General features: G+C 33.3%; 2 protein-coding genes across 2 annotated transcripts in view; one reads left to right on the top strand and one right to left on the bottom strand.

Annotated features, from left to right (window-relative positions):
- The window catches only part of LOC113392871 (protein CBFA2T2), an 83,652-nt gene extending 70,608 nt beyond the window's left edge, over positions 1–13,044 (bottom strand). The window contains exon 1 of the mRNA XM_026629475.2: positions 12,809–13,044. The gene's annotated coding sequence lies outside the window, so the exon portion shown is untranslated. The remainder of the gene's footprint in view (positions 1–12,808) is intronic.
- A 1,928-nt stretch (positions 13,045–14,972) lies between these two features.
- The window catches only part of LOC113396223 (mitochondrial S-adenosylmethionine carrier protein-like), a 260,338-nt gene continuing 251,217 nt past the window's right edge, over positions 14,973–24,093 (top strand). Inside the window, exon 1 of the mRNA XM_064218916.1 lies at positions 14,973–14,990. The gene's annotated coding sequence lies outside the window, so the exon portion shown is untranslated. The remainder of the gene's footprint in view (positions 14,991–24,093) is intronic.

Genomic DNA, 24,093 nt, shown 5'->3' with positions numbered 1-24,093 from the left:
CCAAATATATGCAGTTTTCCTCGCGACATATCACTTCCAGCATCTCTCTCTACAAGAATTCATTGGACCGAGCAATCATTGGTCAAGATCGTATTACATATTATTATTATTTAACACAAGACCACGAGATTACACAGATGATAAAAAAACGTGGAATAATGATGATAATACTTGTTAACTTTCAGGTAGGATATAATATATATAACTGTATTTAACCAAAATAACTTTGTTTTTTAAATGTTGAAAAACCGTAATGAATGAGTTTCCTGGCGATTTTTCTCGAGAGAATCTACATTCCGAACCGGCGGTTTATAGTTATAGTTATGTAAAAAGTGCTTGAAAAATACTACTCGAATAAAGTATGTTTTGATTTTGATCGCATTAAATTATCGAAATCAATAGTTGTGTACTACGCGGATCATGACGAAGACGATACCACGTCCACAACAAGAGCAGACAGACCCTTCATAATCGACCCCTGCAGGGTTAAAGCAGTCGTTAAATTTTTCCTAGATAGAAATAAGAGATAATCAGTAATTAAGAACTAATTAATTTCCACAATACTTATAGTAACATATTCGCCATCCCTACAGAACGGTTATTCTAAAAAAGCTCACGTCACTGTCTACTGACATTAGCGCACAAACACCACCTGTATGCGTGTGCGCAGCTGTGCTTGTGTTTACTGTAACGTTATATGCGCCTTTAATTACGCGCCGTAGTTTATTATTGGAGATTCACAGTGCAATAACAAATTATAATAAATTTAACGTCAGTCTGTACAATTTACGTATAATTGTTAAGATTCCTTTGCGAATGTATACCGGAGTATAATATCAGCGAAATAATAAAATAAATTAATATACACTACGCTTTTTAGTATGTAAAGTGTTGCAACATAAAAAAAAACCATTGCAGAATTTAAGTTAGAACTGAAAAGTAATATATGCATATGATCGTTACATACTTTAATAAGATAAGAAAATTAAAAAGATAAATACACATTTATATATGTATATAAAGTGTATATATATATTGTAAAAAAATATAAATAATAATGATTAACTTACTAAAATAGAGTTACGTAAAATCATTAAAAGCAATGAATTAAATATTTTAAACTTTATTTTCATATATACTTTTTAATTAATATTATAATCTTATAAGACTTCGTAACCGAGGTAGTTTTGAATATAATTCATTTAATTTAATCGGAATGTCGATTCCACGGAGAAAAACCCAACAAGAAACTTATCAGTTACTCTTTTCCGACGGTCACGGACATAGTTTATTAAATACAATCATTGAGTCTAAGAGAGGGACTAAGTTTAAGTACCGCCTCAGTAGTAGTATAAATATTATCATAGACATAACACCTATAATATATTGAAATCACATCAAACTCCTTTGTTTAACTTAGAAGCATAACGCTTACACGCTCATTGTGTATCAATGTCAAATAAAATACAACTTCTAGTTCGCAAAAGAAAAGAACCTGAACAAGAATCGGCGAAAGAAAATCTAATAAGCGAATCCAAATCCGTATATCAGTGACCAGTGACATACACACATCACAATCTCCAAAACAACATATTTGATTTTCTTGTAACGAAGTGTATTTACCCTTTTCACGACGTATGAAGTTGCAAATTCAGGAAAGGGGATGGGTAATTTTGTATAAATTTTTCTCTTAGGATGTCGGAACGGAGAGCTACTAACAGGGCCCGATTAAGGGGAGGGAAACCGGGGCAACTGCCCTGGGGCCTCCTCAAGAGGGGGCACTAGAGGTTTCGACGAGTTAAATATTTTAACGTAATATATGTTTAGATATCTGGATATAGTCAAATTGTAATAATATAACTAATTACTGTTTTAAAAGAAAATACAAAGAGTAAATAAGTTATTGACAAATTTTACTGATATAAATGAAATTGTTCAAATAATAATTAAGGGCCTCCACACCTCTGTTGTCCGAGGGCCTCCAGACCTCTAAATCCGGTCCTGGTTACTAATCAATATATGAATGAATTTGTAAATGGTCTCCTTAAAATACAGATATTAAGGAGACCTGGACTCAAACCCTCTGTTAAGCCGGGTATAAAGTTCACCATTTACCAATATTGTACGATCAAGCTGTGCAAACACACAAGCCCTTGTGCCCTTCAATATCGTCTGCGCACTTGATGAGTCTCCTCTCTCTCATTAGTAACTATCGCTAGTGATCGAAATTCTCTTTACACAAAAACTTACGTTTTGTGTAGTAAATCTTTATCACGTAAAATGAATCGGCCGACTGTATTAAAACTTTATTAAAATAACGTGCGATAAAAACTAAAAGCCGCAAGACAATAAAAGCTATATTACATAAATATACAGAAGCGACTAAAATTAAAACTCCCAGCCACCTGTGTAAACTGTGGTGCATGCGTTATGTGCACACATGTATACAGACACGATAGACATGCTTCGTTCTTCGTCAGACATACTCAGATTGTCGTTTGTTTTATTTTAAATAATTCAAACGTAATATCTTGACAATTATATTAACGTAAACAGTAAAAAAGGTTAAGTGACAGCATGTGTCCCACCGGGACAGGTCTCTGTGGGCTGGATATATATCACCGTAGAATTAAAAATACCGTTAGATTGTATTCTATCTCGCGAGATTGTAAACTGCCAAAATATTGTGAACGGTGATTTATAGCAAAATAAAATGTCAAAAATTTCGATACTATATGATATCTACGAGTATGTTAGATTAAGTTAGAGTTTAATTTAACTTTAATAGCTTCGTAGATTATAATCTACCGAAAAGTAATCCGTTAAATTGTAAGCAGTATGTTACGGTTCAGATAGATTATAATCTAATGGTATTTACAATTTTACGGTGACATATAAACACCCCAAATTGACATAATATGCTTTCTTACTCGTTTAAGACGTGCCAAGCCTTCCTGCGTTTCTGCCCAGACGTCCCCATTTAACGGACTGCTTAACTAATTTTAATAAAAAAAAAGTAAATTTTTAAGAGTTGAAATTAAACAACATCGAATATTTATTGAAATAAATATAATATTTCAAATTGAGCGAACGAAAGTTGAAAGACCGAAATTTGATTGAATGTCTCGTTCAGACGGTTCAAATCATTTTTTTTATTTAACATAGACGAAAATTGACTTGGGAACGTGGTTTAAATTAAGTACTATTTCTGAGCAACGTTTTCACTGACGCTATTCTTATTAGTCGGCGTCTTTGGGTCAATAGATTCGTGCTGTTAATTTTAAATCTATTTTAAATATCATATGGCTTAGTGTCAACTGTCAGCGGCGGCCCAAGCAAACGCTAGAATGGCGCCGCTTTAAACGTCAATGTCAAAAAAAACACTCAATCGCACGTGACATTGGCGAAATAATCTGTGCCCTTTTGGCACAAATAAAAGCCAAAATAAAAAAAAAAGAAAACACTCGTTACATAAATTATACGTTGTAATATCTAATAAAAGTTATTTATATTACGTGAAACTATTAAAAATATATTTTTTTAATTGCACGCAAATAATTTATTACAATAAAATAATGATAGTCTAGATATAAGGCCGCAGATAGGCCTGGGCCTTGGACCCAGGACGTCCAGATCAGGCATATAAAAAGTTATAAAGTTTTTCTAGCGAAAAATTCTCAGTACCAGCTCGAAATCTGGAAGAAGGAAGTGTGTACAGTGTGTGTGCATTGGAAACCATTAATTTGGTGTCCAATGCCGCTGGTCCTGCACCCGATAAAAAATATTATCCTTATGACTAATGTAATTTCTTCTGTTTTCAACATTTGTTTTCAATACAATGTTAACTTCTAAAATTCAAAATTAAATTTAAAATAAGAATATAAAATAAGCATCAATTAAAAAACTTAACATTTAAATTTCGAAAATAAAAATATAAGGTGTGAAGTTGTCTATTTCGAGCGACTTGACACTTCTCGGCTTAGCGAACAACTTCATCCTGTACCGTTAACGTCGCCCAGTGGACGCACCATAAAGACTAACTCATAGTCATAGCGCGCCAAAAAAATTATAAATTCAAAAAAATAATACAGACTTTTAATTTTTATTATAAAAGCCGCCCCACACTCGAACGCCCTAAGCGTTCAGCGTTAGTTAGGGCGTTTTTTAATTTGCATATATGGATAAACCGGACCTATTTATATTTTTTGAAACAAACAGCATAATAAAAATAAATTTAATGATGACTATTTAGTATTTAAAAGTAAAACGTAAAAGTAAACAAACAGTTTTAGTATATAAAATTATCAGATAATTATCCGTGCTTCGCAGATTCATGACGAGCGTAGATATCATGTTCTAATCACGCAAAAATGTTTTAATTTTGTCCTTTATGTAATAGTGCAAAAACATTTATTAAAAGTTAACACCTCGCCTTATTGCCTTCCCTCGTGACAGAAGTTATTTTTTTACCCAGAGGATCGGAATTGCGATTCAACGAGGAAATGCTGCTAGCATTCGTGCCACCATTGCACGCGGCCGTGATTTGTATAGAAGCTATTTTTAATTTTTATTTATATATAATTAGGGTCTTAATATAAATATCTTTTACATTAAGATCGAGTGGTAAAAAGACGTGAATATTAACAAATCATTCAGAGTTCGAAACACAGAATGAATGAGCTTAATTTGTATTTATAATTCATGTTGTGATCAATATTGAAGGAAAATATCGTGAGGAAACCTACACATGGTTGGTAAAATTTTGTCACGAATCTAACCAACCCCCATTACTGCAGCGTGGGGGGGATAAACTACAAACCTCTTCATAAGTGAGAAAAATCCTTGATGCCAGCAGAGTTCAGTTGGACATAAACAGGTTGTTAATTTTTTTTTTTTACGAATATATAAAAATATACAATTTTTTTATTGCTAATTACGAAATGACACGTCATAGGGGAGAAAACGTGACGAAATGTAAAAGAAGGGGCGAAGCGCATCGAAAGGGTTGCGTGACGTATATAATGGCGACGTCTAAACGTAAACGAAATTATCTGTTACTTTAATGCTCCGAGCATTTTCATCAAGTTATTGTTCGTGTAAAAAGTTGTTTCGGCAACTCTGAGGAAGCCATTGAAGTTAGTTAAAATTACTTGGTGCTAGGGCTTTGTGCTAGTAAGTCTGGGTACCAGCCACTCTTCAGATATTCTACCGCTAAACAGCAGTACCTAGCATTGTTGTGTTCCGGTTTGAAGGATGAGTGAGCCAGTGTAACTATATGCACAAGGGAGATAACGTCTTAGTTCCCAAGATTAGAGTCGCATTGCTGCTGTGGGGAATGGTTAATATTTCTTATAGCGCCATTGTCTATGGGCGGTGGTGACCACTTAACATCAGGTGGCCTATTTGCTCGTCCACCTACCTATATCATAAATTAAATAATAATAATAATAATAAAGTGCTAATCTTAATTTTTTCAATACAATACTTCAATTGTCTGTGACGTCATTTTCTGCAAACGAAATCAACAATAGCTATATGACTTTGTTTCGAACCAATGCCTCACACATACGAAAGATAATTTTTAATTCTCGGTTCTAATAATAATTCTAATAATATCAACATATATTTTGAACTGGTAAAACTTGACGATTCAAATGTATTTCCGAAATAAAATAAAATATTTCGAATTAAAACTAGTTTAAAGATCATTCAGTGTTCTAATTAAGAACGTTCCGAATTTAAAAACTAAACAGATGTATGAAAATAAAATATATCGTGAAGGGAAGTGGCAACGATACGATACACAGGCATTAAATAAACCGCCCACGGTAGCTCGATGCCACATCCACATGTGTGCACATCCGTGTAGGGTTGCCGCACGAAAATAAATTATTTTTTATTGTATATTTCATCTAAAAATATATTCCTAATTAAACTCATGGTTTGTTTATGATAATTTAAAGTTTGACATACGATAATAAAATACGTCAAATATTTATATAACTAGACGGTCGTTATATATATGACGGAGTGTCTCGTCCCGGCTTGTTTTTAAAAAACATGACGTCAGCATTTCTGACGTCACGAATGTCAGGGTTTGGATTTCTATCCATCCTCGAAGGTATGAAATTAAACTCAGGAAATATTCTTCTCTGATTTATCCCAAACTGAGGAGTTCCGATCGCTCCGACGGCTAGAATAAGCCTCCCGATACCGGCGAGCGTTCGGCCTTTTATAACGAAAATGGGTGGGGGCACTATTCACTTAATTTAACACCTGTTTATGGACAGTAAAATATTTCAAACTAATTTAAAATCTCACTAAATATTATTAATTTAATAGTCAAACAGTTTTCAATTATTAAAAATAATTAAAAGAATAATTTCCGGGCGCGTGTTTTTCTTAAATACGTGATTTTCCGCCGACATACATATTCGACGACTAGGTCGTCGGGGCGTTAAGCATAAAAGTAGCCTATCTCCTTCCTTGGAGTTCAAGCTTGCTTCATATCAAGTTTCATCAAATTCGGTTCAGTTTGGTCATGGACGAGCAACAGAATTAGTTTCGAATTTATAATATTAATATAGACAATAACAATAAACTGATCCTTTTAAACATAAATACAAATGTATTACTTACTATTCAAAAAATTAGAACCTTTGCCTCAATATTTTTTGGAGTTTCGCTGTGTTGGTATGTGCTGTAAGATGAAGTGCATTCTGGACTACCATTTAACAATGGTGATCCATAACGAGCAAAAACCTAATACGACATTCTCTCCTAACACCATCCAGAACATAGTAATCCAGAATCCCACGAATATTAATAAAATACGTAATTTGTTTCGAAAAATGGCGAAAATTTAACTTAAATATAAATGACAAAGGATAAGTTTTCCCCCAACCCTACGGTATTGCATCGTCAGTAGCGCAGGTGCGGTGACACGGACAATACGAGTATAACTTGTTACAACCCCCCAATAATATGGGGACTTTTCTATGGTGTAAGCCCATTGTTCACAACACATGCGCTTTGTAAGAGATTTCATTTTAAATTGTATTTAAAACGAGTTCTGTCATACGATTTTAACTAGATCTGTAAAGCTTTTCTGTAACAAGAAACTCGAATCTCACCGCGGAACACGGATATTAAAAGGTCAAAGTATGATATGTTATATTGACTACAATAAATAATCATTAAATAGTATAAAACAAAGTCGTTTACGCTGTCTGTCCCTATGTATGCTTTGATCTTTAAAATTACACAACGGATTTTGATGAGGTTTTTTTAATAGATAGATTGATTCATGAGGAAGACGTATATGTATAATACATGCACAATATAGTAGAGAAACACTAATTATTTTAGAGGTTTCTAAAGTGATGTCGTAAATGAACCCTTTTTTGCGTTTAAATTGCAAACGCTGGCTGAACTCTACGAGATAGATCAAAATAATATCCTACAGTACTATAAACCTTTAAAAAAATCTTCAAAAAAGTCCGCGATGGTATATATTTTGACACACGCATCAGAATAACGTATTGTTATGTCATCATCATTTCCTAATTACGATTCGAAGTGACTTGCATAATAGCAACACAGATTCAACTCAATATCAAAATCGAAATATTCTTAATTCAAATAGGCTCATAAAAGCTCTTTTGAATCGTCAGATAGTGTCAAGTCAACGCTGGAGTGTTGAACTAAATGTAAAGTTACCACCGGTTCGGAAAGTAGATTCTACTAAGAAGAACCGGCAAGAAACTCAGTAGTTACAATATTTTAACTACAGAGTATGTCAGTAAAGAACAATTATTTTTTTATATATCCTGCCTAGAAATTATATATATATATATATATATATAAATACTAAGCTTTCTTTTATTATATATATTTTATTATATATAATACTAATATTATCTTGTATTGAGTTATTTAATCATCAATGTTTTTTTGACATGAGCTTTAAATTTTTTTTATAGGTTAATTTAAAAATACCTGTGGAATCTTATTATAGAAACGAGGACCGTGCCCCAGGAAAGACGTATTAACTTTGCGAAGTCGGAAACTAGGTGTAATTAATTTACCTTTCCTCCTCGTGTCTATGTAATGATTGTCACCGTTTTTTTCGAAAAGATCTATATTGTTGTGAATATATATAATATTGTTGTAAATTTTAAAGTCAATGCTATCGTGATTTACAATTATACAACAATTAGACCGTGGGTTTAAGACCAGCTTGTAATAAATCTTGACCGCCCGCATTCAGACGGTCACATCTCACACCTTAGAGTACCCGCATCGTAATTTATACACGACCCGCATTTTAAAATATATTTAACAACTTATTCTTTAACATTGAAACAATTTCACATTCAGTATATAAAAATTTAAAATCAAATTCACAATATATATTTAGCTTAGTTAGCCATTGAATTAATAAATATATTATTCTATGAAGAGTGGAGCTGAGATGGCCTGGTGGTTGGACACGTACATCTTGAGCGAAGATTGACATCTGAATTTTTATGTGTTTAATTGTGTTTATAATTCAGAAACCTGCATGTATCTCAAAACGAGGAGGCCTTATCTTAAGAGTTAGATATTTACAGACTTTATAGATTTTATTAAAAACTCCTACCTCGACAGATGACGCTGCATCACTTCGACTTTCAAAACGTTCAACCGACCGCTATGACAATTGCTACTGACACACAAACAGACAACATATAATCTAATGGTTTTCAACTTTCAAGTTATATTTATCATAAAGACCGTAACTCTTATTTACGCTCTTCCTGTCGACAATAAAACTTGACAAGTAATCTTAGCATTGACTGATGATTCAGCAGCAGCTAAAATCTGAAAGTTTCCAGTGGTCCTGCGCCTGAACTCTTCCCACTCATATCCGAATAGAGAGCACTATTATTTGCACACACATTCGTCCAGCATACTGTGTTCTATGCAACCTACGTTTTACCCCCTTAGGGGTGGAGTTTCGTAAAATCCGTTCTTTGCGGATGTCTACACACTATAAGGAACCTGCCAAATTTCAAGTTTGTATGTGTTATAGTTTCGTGATTAATCAGTGAGTGGTATTTCGCTTTTATATATGTATATCCTTCCAGGCTTCCAATCTTTCTCGTTAAGAGACGAGGAGTCCTTTCACCACAAGCAGCTTAGCAGACTCTTGCTATTGCTCTTGCATTTAAAGCGACAATAAGTTAGAGAAACTTACGTCGAGGTGAGAGAAAGAAAAATTTTAACTTCTTCGAATGTCAATGTAAATGGTCGCGTCAATGTAAATGGTTAAAAAAAAAAAAATTATAATATATATATCCCGCTGAGTTTCTTTCGCCGGTTCTTCTCAGGTCCGAGGTGCTAAATTCCGAACCGGTGGTAGATTTTTGACAATCAATAAGCAAGTGTAAACACTTCTGTATTGAATAAAGATTTTTGACTTTTGACTTTTGTCAAAAACGTCATCTTTACTTATTTACTAATATTATAAAAACGAATGTTACTCTGTCTGTCTTCTGCGGCTCTTTCACGGCCAAACCACTAAACCGGATTTAATAAAATTAAGTATAAAGCAAGCTTGAACTCCGAGGAAGGACACAGGCTACTTTTTATACCTAACACCTGACGACTAACCCCTAAAACGAGCGAGCGAATCCGCAGGCAACGACTAGTAATCAATAAAACACTACATTCAACTTAGTGCGCGAGTAATATCTGCACTTAAGTGCGTTTTTTAGACTTTTTTCTACTAAAGAAAGTATGGATTTAAGATTTGTAGATGAAAATAATAAAAATCCGAGCGTAGGCACCGGCTGAAGGGTTTAATGTCGCGGAGCACAGCTGCTACCAGGTGCCGCCTTTATTAAATCTAATAATCTTTTATTTATATTCACCGATATCGAACTACACTTTACCGATAAAATAAAATCGTTTATTTATATTTATTTTAGGCATTACGCACGAGACTCCTTGCTGATTAGAATAAATAATGTAAAAAAAAAAACTTTAGAGTATTAACAGTATTAATAGTAGCATAATTTTGGCGCGATGAAGTTTGACAGATCTAAATTTAAAAAAAAGATATCATGCTTAACCTATAAATTAATGATTTAAATTGTAGACTAATATGTTAAATGGCTAAATATGTATTTAACCCGTGTGCAACATGAGACAGTCTCTTAACGTTTTTCTCGGATGTAAGTAGAACATATCCGTTCACCAACTATATTATATAAAAAAGTATTAATTATAAACTTATAAATTATCACTCCTTCTAACCATAAAGAATCTGAAAGGGCTTAATATACCCGTTACATTTTTTTTTTTACATTAGCAGCCTGTAAATTTCCCACTGCTGGGCTAAGGCCTCCTCTCCCTTTGAGGAGAAGGTTTGTAGCATATTCCACCACGCTCCAATGCGGGTTTGGTGGAATACACATGTGGCAGAATTTCGTTGAAATTAGACACATGCAGGTTTCCTCACGATGTTTTCCTTCATCGCCGAGCACGAAATGAATTATAAACACAAATTAAGCACATGAAAATTCAGTGGTGCCTGCCTGGGTTTGAACCGGAAATCATCGAGTAAGATGCACGCGTTCTAACCATCTCGGCTCTTTTTACCATTTTAATAATATACCCCTTAACTCTAAATTTCACTACTTTTTTCAACTGTATTTTTTTATATATATATATAAAGCATACTATGCATGCAACTACATAATCCGCATTTATTTGAAATTTCACTAAAATCCAATCAATAGTATTTCGAGTATGATCGGTAAACTTGGTTTGTGGAAGGGTTTTGTGCTTCTGGGTAGGTACCTCCCACTGAACATATATTCTACCGCCAAGCAGCAAAACTTAGTATTGTTGTATTCCGGTTTGCAGGGTGAGTGAGCCAGTGTAACAACAGTGATATAAGATGAAAGGTTAATACTTCTCACAGCGGTAATGTGTGGCGGTGACCACTTACCATTATGGGGCCCATTTTCCCGTTCGCCTACCTACATCATAAAAAACAAGTACCTTAACAATATTTAAGATAACCCAATAGTCATTTATTTAATAAAATATTTGGGTACAGAAATTACTAGGTCGCATAAAAATAGCTCAGGTTTATAGGCGATTTAATAAAATAAATTCAACAGAGCTGAATAAACAACATTTTAATTTTTAAAGTAAAAAAGATAAAACTTGATCCTGCTTGGTAATAAAAAAAATCAGACACACTATAAAATAAGAAAAAATTTAGACTTATTTTTTATTTTTAAACTATTTTTTGCTGTGTGTGTATTTTGTTGACAGGTCTTAGTGGTACCACCACATATTCTACTTTCTGAAGTGTTCCGGTTCGGTGTTTGAGCAAGCGTAAATACAGAAACAAGAGACGTTAAAACCCTATTTTGGGGGTGCAGAGCCCGTGTAAGAAGTTATTTTCATTTTTAGTGCCAGTGTCTTGCCCAAGGTGATCCATTTGATCATCCACCATCCCAATTAATTAAAATAACATATTTTATTTATAATAATAACATAACGACCTCCGATCCCAATGAATAGAGACGGGACTTTCTTGAATTCAGTCAACGCAAAAATAAAAATAAAAAAGTTACACATGAACCAGATTAACTTGGAACATCCCACTTTTTTAAATCTATTAAAAAAAACCTAATCTCTTGTACATTTTTTTGTTTAAGTTTTACCCAATAGACTAGAACTTTCTAGTAAAATGCTTGTAAGAGATTACTTGAATACATTTTGTTTTTATTTGGACAAATACATCTTTTGTGAGAGCACACTTGAAGAAAGATGTAGTGCACACAAACCCTGGTCGGTACGCTAGTTTAAAATGAGACAATATTGTGTAAATCGTTTCTGCGTAAGACTCGATTGAAGCCAGCTGAGACACAGGTGGCGCTCCAAGACACAGAATAATATTTTATATTTATTTTTACTGATATTGTGCTGTATATACTGAAAATATATTATTTAAACATCATGTACATAGTCACTGGGAATGTGTAATGTATTATTTCATAGTTATTACAGCTAACCCGACAGACGTCCTGCCTTAGCTACGAATCTTCAATGCGAAATGGAATATAAATAAAAAAAAAAAAAAGTGTAAACAATTTTTCTTAATTTTTCATTCAGTCAGAACTTTCTAAACGTATTAAAAAAACTTTAAAAAAATAGGCGAATGGCATCAGTAAAGTAGTTCTCAAATTATAGCGTGACCAAAGAAAATCGGGGTTAATTTTTAAGTTCTTTTTATTTTTATCTTTTGTGTTTTTGAGTAAAAACAGAGTAACTACAGAGTTTCTCTAAATTTATATCTAACGTTAAATCCTATGTCGTAGTGAAAAATTTTGTTAAATTACTGTTTGAAAGTACTTTTAAGTCCTACTTGATTGTATAATTACATAATTTAATGTTTTAAAAACAATTAAATTATTTGATATGAAAATATAATGAAATATTATATATCTCGTTTTTGTAGCCTGTATGATAAATAAAATTGTTTGTCAAAATTCAAAAAAAGAATTTATTCCACAGGTAAAAAATCTAATAGCTTAATCTCAAATTAGTTTGCTTACTTTTATTGTTTTGATTTAAATGTTTTGGTTTTGAAATAAAATCGTATTGAACATTTTCTTCGGTGTTATAGCAATGCAGCCGTTTAAAAAAGGATTTTTTTTAATTCAACTTATCACGAAAACATGAAAAAGATTACATAAAACATATTCCCTTAATTTATAGTACGCCGATAAATTTTATCCGAGCTCACCTCAACGTTTTGACAGCTGACAGCCAGCAGCTTTCCCCCGATTTTTATTGCACTCGCATCCACTAGTATAATAAATCACACACAAAATTAACCAAACACGAATAATAATAATAAATTCTATAACTCAAATATATATACAATCAAAATTTCTAAACGCAATTTTTGATCGTTTCTACGTTTAATCGCGCGGCAAATTATCGTGACGTCCTTCCGGTAGCGCGCTCGGAAGGCGACTGAGGGCGGGAAGCCCGCCCGACGCTGAAAACTGATTTTTTTTAATGAAAACTGTTGTTAGGCGGCATGCCCCGTTTGTTTTTCGTTGAAAGCATTTATAGGGTGCGAATCCTGTTCAACCTCTGGGCTTGAAGACTTTACTAACTTTAAATCTTTGAAACTTTTAAAATTGTTTTAAATATATTTTAAAATTCATAGCGTTAGATGAAAATATAAACTAAGGCACCAATCTTCAAAAGTAAAATATATTTTAATTGAGTTTCGCTTATAATTAAAATTGGAATAAATTATTTTATTATTAATATATTGTGTATATATTTTATTACCTGTATATAGTTTATATATTACTTATATAATAATATAAATATACCTACTCATTGAATTCAAAAATGAAAAGTAACGTGAAAAAAATTTTAGTAGCCTTTGTTTTGAATTGAATTTAACAATTCTAGACATTTTTTTAATGAACGCGCGGCAGAATTATGAAGGTTGACGAAGTTTTAAAGAATGCACTTCGTTTTGTTGATAAAAGCCTAGGCAGCGTTATTCCGTAGTAATTCCCTTCCAGTATCACTCGTGGAATGTTGACAATCTTACAATGATGCGCCATTTTATAATGATTAAAATAATAAATGTCGTATGTCACATCTGACATTTCACGTTAGGTTAGGTGAGTTCCGAATTTCTCCTTACAAAATATCCATATTGTGTCAAAAGATCGTTTACACAAATCCGCAATTGAATAACAATTAAATTGTGATCATAATTAATATCGCGTTTAGCGTTGAAGAGAAAAATAATTAAATCCTGGGGAAATACGCATCCAGTAGTAAAAATTCTGCTCCGTGTGTATCCGAAATGAATCTACGTGACCTTAAGAGGAGGGAGGCATTTTCCAAACACCACTGTTTCGAACTAATGGATGCTACTTTAAATTAATTTATAGTAAGACGTGTCACCATTGACGTGGGAGAGAAGGTATATACCTACAGATTCACATGCTGCAGCTGCTAAGAACTTTAAACTATGCAACGGATTTTAAAGCAATTTTCATCAACAGTATGATTCCTGTGGAAATCCTTTTTTTTTTCAAAGTAATAAGTAAACGGTCGGGGAAATGGGCCAAATGGATAATAAATGGTCACCACCATAGACATCGGCACTGTAAGATATATTAACCATTCTTTAAATCGCCAATACGCCACCAACCTGCGGAACTAAGATGTTATGTCCCTTGTGCCTGTAGTTACACTGGCTCACTCACCCTTCAATCTGGAACACAACAGTACTCAGTATTGCTTTTTGGCGTCAGTATACCTAATGAGTGGGAGATACCCATAAACATAAAGCCCAACTACCAAGTAAACATGCATTTTATAGTAAAACCGTGAATTTTAACTGTTTTAAAAGAAAAACTTGGATTTTTAATTTCCTTTTGTTTTTCAATCTAAAAGATATATTATTATACCCTTATTACACACATGAGACCCTTATTGCAGCCGGGTCGGGTAGGTGGTTAACAATAAACTACTTAAATATCATATCTTTGATTTATACAGCAATCATTCAATCCATTTGATACGTTTAATAGGTCACCCTTAAGAGGGCTGGAAGCCTTTACGAGCAGTTACTTACCTCATGGTAGTAGAATATACATATTTCACCTGTATTTTGGCACACACGAATTACACACACACTTGCACATCCGTGAGTGATTGTCGTCATTCCCACCAGAGAAAATCCTGGTGGGAATGACGACGTGACTGACTATTAGGTGGACTATACCCAAGATGTGGGTAATTGTGTATTTTTACTTGAAACAAGAGCGACTCATTTGGCTGCTTGTTCTCAGTGCGTAAACTGGGTGCCTACTAAAGAAACGTAACTTTATCGAAATCGAATCGAAACAAAAGTACCACTGTATACCGTTAAAGTACCACTAAATACAGTTAGACTATAATCTATCTCGCGAGATTGTTAACCGTCGAAAGATTGTGAACCGTAACATACGGCTTACAATTTAACACATTACTTTTCGGTAGATTATAATCTACCTAAGCTAATTAAAATTAAATTATAAAAACTTAACCTAACCGAAATATCATAAACTATCGATTTTTTTGCCGTTTTATTTTGAGTTCAATTACCGTTCACAATATTTCGGTAGTTTACAATCTCGCGAGATAGATTACAATATATCGGTATTAACAATTCTACGGTGGTAGATATACTACTAATTACAGTACTAATACTATAAATGCAAAAGTAACTATCTGTCTGCTACGCTTTCACGAATCCGCCACTGAACAGATTTTGATGAAATTCGTTACGAAAAAAGCTTAAGCCCCTTAAAGGACTTTAGCTACTTTTTTTAATACCCCTCGAGGGGTTATAATTTTATTTATTTAAAGAGGAGGTAAAGGTTTTTGTGTGTGTTAGGGCGCGTAAAGCTGCAGGTAAAATTATACGTTAAAATGTTGAACGTATAAATCGTGACCGCATGTTACTCAAAATCAAATATTTTTCCAACTTATATTTATGAGTAGTTTTATTAAATTTATTTTATTACAAGAACATGAAATGCACATCTGTCGCGTCAAGTCTAACATCGAGCGAATAACTTTTTTTTAAGGAAGGCGGACTGTGCAATGGACCATCTGATGGTAACTGGTCACCCCGCCCATAGACATTGGCGCTGTAAGAAATAATAACTATTCCTTACATCACACCAATGCGCGACCAACCTTGGGAATTAAGCCGTTATTTTTCATGTGCCTGTAGCTACATTGTTTCACTCACCCTTCAAACTTAGAACAAACTCTAAATATTGCTTTTCGACAGCAGAATATCTGATGAGTGGATGGAACCTGCCCAGACGTGCTGGCATAACCCTCACTACCGAGTCAACCTAGCATTCCATGGATTCACTGTGCGTTTGCCGCGTCCATCAACTTGAATCAGTTCCCCGAACTTGTGACCTGGGTCTAGGTTTAAGGCATCTGTGCATCGCATCAACGCTCACCTTCACAGCTCGTGTTTCCCTTCCCGCCTAATCAAATATAACAAGTAAGCTTTGGAAATTCGTTCTATCATTGAATTTACTACAGATCTCGACATGTCGAGGTCTTTTAGAAGGTTATTGAGAGATTATACTGGTATAGCAGCTCCCTTGCACCGCACAGTAGTTCATTTGTTATTTCGTTACCTTTACCCATTCAATATTATATATCCGACAACATTCTACGAAAACCGCTTTATGTATATTCCTTTAGTAGGTTTTTCAACTAGGCTTTACCAAATTACCTCTTACTTATTAATTGATTAATTTACAAAGTATGATTTGACAAATGAGAAATTGTGTTATTGTGTAGATTATTTCTTGAGATTGATTAAGTTGATTTAGGAAGAGACAATTAAATAATTATTAAGTATATTCATTCATTCATACTGATTGATTAAAGAAAGTGTTAAATTAGTTTCTTGCCAGTTCTTCTCAGACTTAGCATTTAATATAAACGTATAGAATTAAAATTAGTAAGTGCTTGTCCATAATAATGTTCCTAACAAGCTTTTTCATGACAATGCTTCAATGAAATAATAATAATGCGTACAAGAGACAATCGAAACCTGTGACCACATGCAATCATAACACGCAAATAGAATCCAGTGCTTATTTAAAGACTCTTCACTTGCTATGAGGAATATACAAAACAAATAAATAATTGCTGTAGAACGGATATTAGATATTTCTAAATACTTCTTATATACGGGTAACTCTTCACTGGTCACTATAATTCGCTTTTGCACTATTTTAACAATATATTAACAATCTTACTTGATGCAGCCTAATATGAAATGTGCTTACTTAGAAGACAGTATAACTTTGTAGATACTCAGATTGTAATGCGCAAGAAACAATACGCTGGATGGACGTTCCACGTCATGGTTGTGCACATGAGAAATAATAAATAGAAACGCTTCGAGGAGTAACAATGATGTGAAGATGTAGGCTCTAATGTCGTCTATTTGTCTTGGTATTAAGTCCTGCACCTCCTGTGCAGAAACCTCACAAAATAACCTGTATAACACCGATACTAAATTTGACGACGGCGTTTCAAACTGTTGACGTTTGATCAAATCTGCGACGAGTTTCTTAACTCAACAATCCACGGAGTTTAATGATTCAATCAGATATAAATCTATATTCAAATTAATATTATATAAATCTAAACAGTCTGTTTGTTAGTTATTTTATAATTATTTCAAATAGATATATTTAGGCTGGAAAATGGGACACCTAAAAGTTGTCACAACCATCCATAAATTGGCAAGATGTGTAATAAATATTAACAATCCCTTACATTCATTGCGCCATCAACCTTGTACCAGTAGTTAGTTACGTGTGTGTGTCTAATAATCACACAATGAAAAAAAGTCAAAATAAAAGACTTAAAATGTATTACCTATTTAAAATAAAATACTAAGTTTCATTCGTATTCTTCTCTGGTATTACACATGTCGAAAAGATAAAAGATTTTAAACAGATCAATTGGCAAATATCATGCTATAACAAAACAAAGATTTAGATTTGATTGCATAACGCGATACGGTGCTATATTAATGGTGAACAGCCATCCTTATTGTCTCCACGTTTATTTTGACATCTGTTTTGTGCGTAGCGAATTGTTAGAACAAGTGAACACGTTACGGTTTGTACAGGTGGTTTTGCGTGTCATAAATTCACAATAGCTTTGTAACACTTGAATAATTATGAGATCTTAACAGGGCACGTGCTAAAATAGACTGACGTCTGATAAGATCATTTATTTACCAAGTCCAATTTAACAATATATTTTAAATATTTTTTGAAAAGAAACTTCATTTCGTGCTTTTTTGTCAATGGTCTATATTTATGGTGGGCAAAACAACAAAAAACGTATCCAAATTTATAATCATAGACGTCGTCTGTACATATAATTGTCCAGATTTTGGACGATATTTTGGGACATTTTCATTTATTTCAATCCAATATTTTACATGATCAAAACTTGGAACAACAGTTCAGAAATTGAGTTTAATAAATAAAGCTAACAATTAATTAAAATATTATACAGATGATGAAAATGTGGTAACTTCATATGTGTTGACTTTGATGATATTCATATCGATATAATTCGATGTTACATGATAATTCGATGAACATGGACAGAATTGTATGTTATGGAAGAGCGGGCCCTTCTGTCACGAGTATTATATTATACTCATTAGAGGGTCCCAACCTTTATTTGCTATGTATAACTTGATAAAGAATAAACTATTTTTCATTTTTTTCATTTTCATATAAAAGTATAGTTTGATTTTAAGTCGGTTCAATTGTGCATCTTAGATAATTAGTATAAGCTTACATCCCGATGTCCTGTATTTGTGCCAAGTTGAGTCAATCAAAAGTTACCGAATTTCTATGGCGAGAACATCTCAGAAACACGAGAAATTTGGAAATTAAATTTCTACGATCGGGTCGAAATGCCGTCCTATCGGATTGTTAAAATACGGTGACGGCGAGTGTACATGTGTTTGCTTACAGTCTTTTACTGTAAAATATCCTGCAGTTGGCTGTTGAAGATGATCTATAATATAAAAATTTTGTGCAAGCTCGTCTGGGTAGATACTACCCATTAATTAGATATACTATTATAAGACCAGCCTCAAACAGTAATACGTATCATTATTGTGGTCCGGTTAATGAGCCATGGTAAATGAGCCAGTGTAGTAACAGGCACAATTGACATAACATTTTAGTTCCAAAGCTTGGTGGCGCATTAAGGATATAGGAATGGTTTATATCTCTCATAGCCCCAAAATCTATAGGCTATGGTAACCACGTACAATCATATGTCCGATTTGCACATCCGCCTATAACTAAATAAATTTATAGGAATTACAATTAAAAATAACTTCTATTGAAAACACGATCGTGAAATGGTCACAAGAAAGCTAACAGCATTGGTATTCCAATTCTCTGAAGGAAAAATAAACCAAACCTCCTGTCATCAGAGGAGGCAAGACGGACTGATATATTTTTAATAAAGATTTTTGCACTATTACACCAAGCATCAAGTGTTCCAAATCCCAACTGAACAACGACATCAATTTAATTTTGAAATATATACCTCGTTTTTTTTTTAAAAGATCTATTAAATATTGCTAAACTATACACAAAGAAAAATTAAAAACAGTTACTGTACAAATAATGACCGTGTAGAATACTGGCAACAATGCTAGCATAGTATTTCCTCTTTGAACCGCAATGCTGATCGTCTGGGCAAAAAATGACCCAGCCCTCCTGTCACCAGTGGAAACAATACTTTTAATGAAGGTTTTTGCACTATTAATCCAAGATGTTGCAACTCACAAGAACGACATAAATTGAAGGAAATCCGGAAATGTATCTAGCAACATAAAATATAATTAATATACACATACAACACGAAAGTATGGTTCTACAAAAAAATCGACATTTTAATATCTAACTAATTTATGTGACTTTTAATTAATCCCAAACTTCACGTAAAACAACGACTGGTGAGCTATACGTGCGCACGTGTCTCGTGTAACGCACACCTGCGCGCACGTGTCCAGACCGGGCTCAGGTGCGTCTGTTCGCTTCAATCATTAACTCCATGCAATATTAATGAAGTGTTATTCCTTTTTGTCTTGCTTGCAAAAGGTCAGCTAGGGCTTAGCATTGAATGTCATGTATTCGTCTATTTACATTAGGTGTATAAAATTTCATATTTGCTTTTATTTGACTTCGTATGTTAGTATGTTTGGTTTAAATCTTGCAATCGTATTTTGAACCAGTTTGACCCAATAAATACTTGGTGGTAGGGCTTTGTACAGTTAAGATTGTCTGGGAAGATGCACTCCCTCATCATATAATCTACTTATAGTGACGACTAGACCAACGAAACATACAAACTAAATAAATTAAAAGCCAAATATCCTTTATTAAAACGAAGCTTTTATTTAAATGCGCTAAAAAGAATAAAATAAAATTTTCCTTTAAAACTTTTACTGTCAACTTAGACAACGTCATTACACAATTTATTTGAGATCAACGCTAGTCAATCGGTTGAAAATATCTGATTAAAAATAATACTATAAACTTAGTTATTCATATACAATGCACGTTAAATAAAAACTTTTAAAAATACAGCATTTTAGATTGGAAAAGTTATGTAAAGTAACACCCCGTAAAAGTCCCACTTCTGGGCTAAGGCTCTCCCTTTGAGGAGGTTCGGAGAGTATTCCAACACGCTCTCATTCAGGCTGATGTAAATACATGTGGCAGAATTGCGTTGAAATTAGACACAAGCAGATTTCCTCACGATGTTTTTCTTCACCGCCGAGCACGAGATGTATAGTAAACACAGATAATACATGAAAATGGAAACTGGAAACTCGCAATCAATAATGCTTACCAGATCTTATTGCTGTTGATTAATTTCAAAATTTAAATTACTTTAAACGAAATGGTCATGGGAAATCTTAACTCGGATAAGTCGCGAAAGGGAACATTTGAATAATCCATACTAAAACATACCTTGATTGAAAAAACGTTAATATATATATATTTTTAATTAGCAATAGTTTATATTTTTTATAATCCCAATGTTTCAGAAAGAAATAATCCACCCGTTTGCCTAACTGTGAAATTAAAAAAAAAAAAACTTCAATCAACCGAAATTTTATTTTAATAAAATTTAAGCCAACGTTCAACAATTTAAAGAAAAATAATATCTTCAAACTACTCACTTATAGGTATAAACTATTATTTATATATTGTGTTAAAATGCTTTTTAAAAAAATAAATGTTATTTTAATAGTAACGAAATTCGCATTCTCTACATAAGTTAATTGATAATTGTAAAATTAATTATTTTGTTCCTGTATGTTACTTATAACATTACGCCGAGTCTAGGCGTAATCTAACATGAACCATTCATTTCCACAGATAAATATAACAAGCTGCAATGGTTTCTATCCAACATCACGCAAGAAGAATCCAGATGCACGGGAAAGCTGGAAATGAAATAAAACATTGCTGTAATTAAAACAACATCAGAGCGCGCCAACTGTGCGGACGTGACGTCACGTTGCGCCGCCATTTGCATTTTTTCCCGCCAAACCGACCGCGCGTGGTCATATGCGACAGATTACGAGGAAAATAGTTTTAGTAGTAACTTTTGCGTTTTTATTTTATACCTATTTATATTAAGTACAATGTACTCAGCCTGCTAGCTTTGTTAGAAAATGTATATTTTTCCTTTGTAATTTTAGTACAATTAATATCAAATTTCTGCACACGTTTTATAGGGCTTAAACAAAGTTACGAGAAAATATTATATATTTTTTTAAAAGTGTTATTATGATAATTGCGTATATACTTTATACATATTTTCTTACGATTGTTCATTTTTTAATAAAATTATTTTTCTTACCTGTTTCTCTCTCTCTATTTGTCTCTCTATCTCTGGATTATGAATTGTACCACCACTCTAATAAAAGTGACCGCTCTTAACGAAAAGACCGAATTTGAACATACCATTAATGGTAATATATAAGAGCATATTTATGTCCCTAATTGAAGCACCAGGTCGGGGCGATAAAACATTATGGGTGCTTCTGTCGAAAAATTCTCACAAACAGCTCGGAGACATCTCCAATGCGCACCAAACGTTGCAGATAAGATGTTAAATCCCTTATGCCTGCTGTTACACTGGCACCGGAGACATTTTTAACAAGTCAATTGTAAAAAATACATTGGTAAAGAAGGCATATTATTCGATACAATATTATATTGATTATAAAAAATCATGGAGTTAATGCTTGTTGACTTCCAGGCAGGAGACATAACATATATAGTTGTATTTAACTAACATGACTGTATTTTTAGATGTTGAAAACGAGTAACTTCTGAGTTTCTTGTCGGTTCTTTTCGGTAGAATCTACATTCCGAACCGGTGGTAGCTTTACTTTAAATAGTTTGTTAAATGACAATTCAAAAGTGCTTGTAAAAGCCTACTTGAATAAAGTATATTTTGATTTGATTTTATTCTGGCGCTGGCTTCAAACCGGAACGGACCAACACTAGGAATAGTTGCTTGGCGGTAGAATATCTAATAGCCCAAAACTTAGGCTTATACAAAGCCCTAAAACCAAGTCACTTACTTTATTGTTAAATGTTTACATTAAGCTGTACGAATCTCAAAAGTGTATATATACCAGTATAACAATTGATTTGTAATATCATTGAGCATAAAAAAGAGAGAACGCCATGATTAAACGTTGCCTCTTAGAAAACTGCGTAGAACGTCACTAGTAGGTAATTTAACATGTCAAATGTTAACAAACACTATTGGTTATGTCTGAGAGTTTTCAGCATATTTGTCGTATAGTTTGGTAACCAGACTGCATGGATTAAGCAATTTTTTTTCAGGCAACGGAAACAATAAGAAAGGCCTCGGAAAAACTGGGTCGTGTGGGATTTTTACCCGATTCTACTGTTCACAAATCCTGGCTACCGTACTCCTCGAAGACCTACTATATAAAAATAAATTAAAAAATAATTGACATTTTTATGGTTTCATTTGATTTTCAATTAAAAATCTAGTTGAATTATATACATACCAAGAAATTATCATTTTCTATTACATTACATCCATGCGTATTTCATTTCGCGTTTAAAAAAATATATTTATGACTTACCGAATAAATATAGCTTTGGTACATACCAACAAGGTTTTAGTATTTTATTAACGCAAGATAAATTGGATTAAAATGGTAATTAAAACATGTGTCATAGTTTTTTAGTTAAAAGTATTATGACGTAAATAATATAATATTATAAAGTAGTTCCTTGCCTTCTATAGGATTTGTCTGTTGCATTATTATGTGACAGTATTAGCCGATGTAACTAGGTAACCTAGGTAACTGGTAAAGCCGCCAATCATTCTACTACCAAACATTGATACTCTGTGTTACTGGGTTCCAATTGAAGGCGAGTGAGCCAGAGTAATTACAGTTACAAGGAATATAACGTCTAACATCTTCAATTGAAGTTTACGGCATATTGATAGCATATTAATGGTGTAAGGAGTGGTTTATATTTCTTTGCAGAGTTAATGAGTATAGACAAAGGTACCACTGACTATCAGGTGGCGTATTTGCTCGTCTGTCTTTTTTAATTATCATACAAAATATATTGTGCGTCGCTAACGGCAAAATATTTAAAACGACCTCCAACTTTTGGTCCACTTTGTTTAGACGTTTACTTCCTTTTTTATTGATTCATTTATTTTTATTCACGTTTTATTTAATTAACAGATTATGTTACTGTTTCAGAAATATTTATTCGTTCTCTTTTTCATCACTCCGTCATTGAGGCAATGCGCCGGTCTGAGGCCAGATGTTACGTTTGGCGATCGAAATGACAGATTTGACGTCGCGAACATCCTTCGACAGCAGAAGAACTCATACAAAGATGTCATGCTCGACGCGCAATCTGAAGAAGAATATAGAAGACGAGGGAAAAATAAATATAAAAATATTGAACCTCAAGATAAATATGCAAATAAAGGAAATTATGATTCAGATAATCCTAAATCACAGTCTTGGGTAGATCTTCTAAACACGAGAAAGGGAAGAAAAAGTATAAGAAAGAAGATTATAAAGAAAATTGAAGACCATGTCAGTCAATTGGCGAATACGATTATAACGAAAATGAGATCTATGAGAAGATTTAATGACAATTTCGCTTATCATGACAACATGAACAGCGGAGGTGGTGATGTGGACGATTATAATGCTAATCTAAAGAATTTTGATGCTGAATTTAAGGATTTAAGGGAACATGATGATGAACATGGAGTATCTGCTAGAAGACTGCAGCATATAGTTGATGAATTGCATGGGTCGAAACAAAGTCGACGTATGATATCTGATCCAGAGAGGGAAATACTGTTACACTACGCCTTCCCCTTAGATGTTAA

This window comes from Vanessa tameamea, chromosome 25 (genome assembly GCF_037043105.1).
Source record: "Vanessa tameamea isolate UH-Manoa-2023 chromosome 25, ilVanTame1 primary haplotype, whole genome shotgun sequence".
NCBI classification, from domain to species: Eukaryota; Metazoa; Arthropoda; class Insecta; order Lepidoptera; family Nymphalidae; genus Vanessa; species Vanessa tameamea.
The sequence above is the reverse complement of the archived record's forward strand: the minus strand, read 5'-3'. Positions and strand labels throughout refer to the sequence as shown.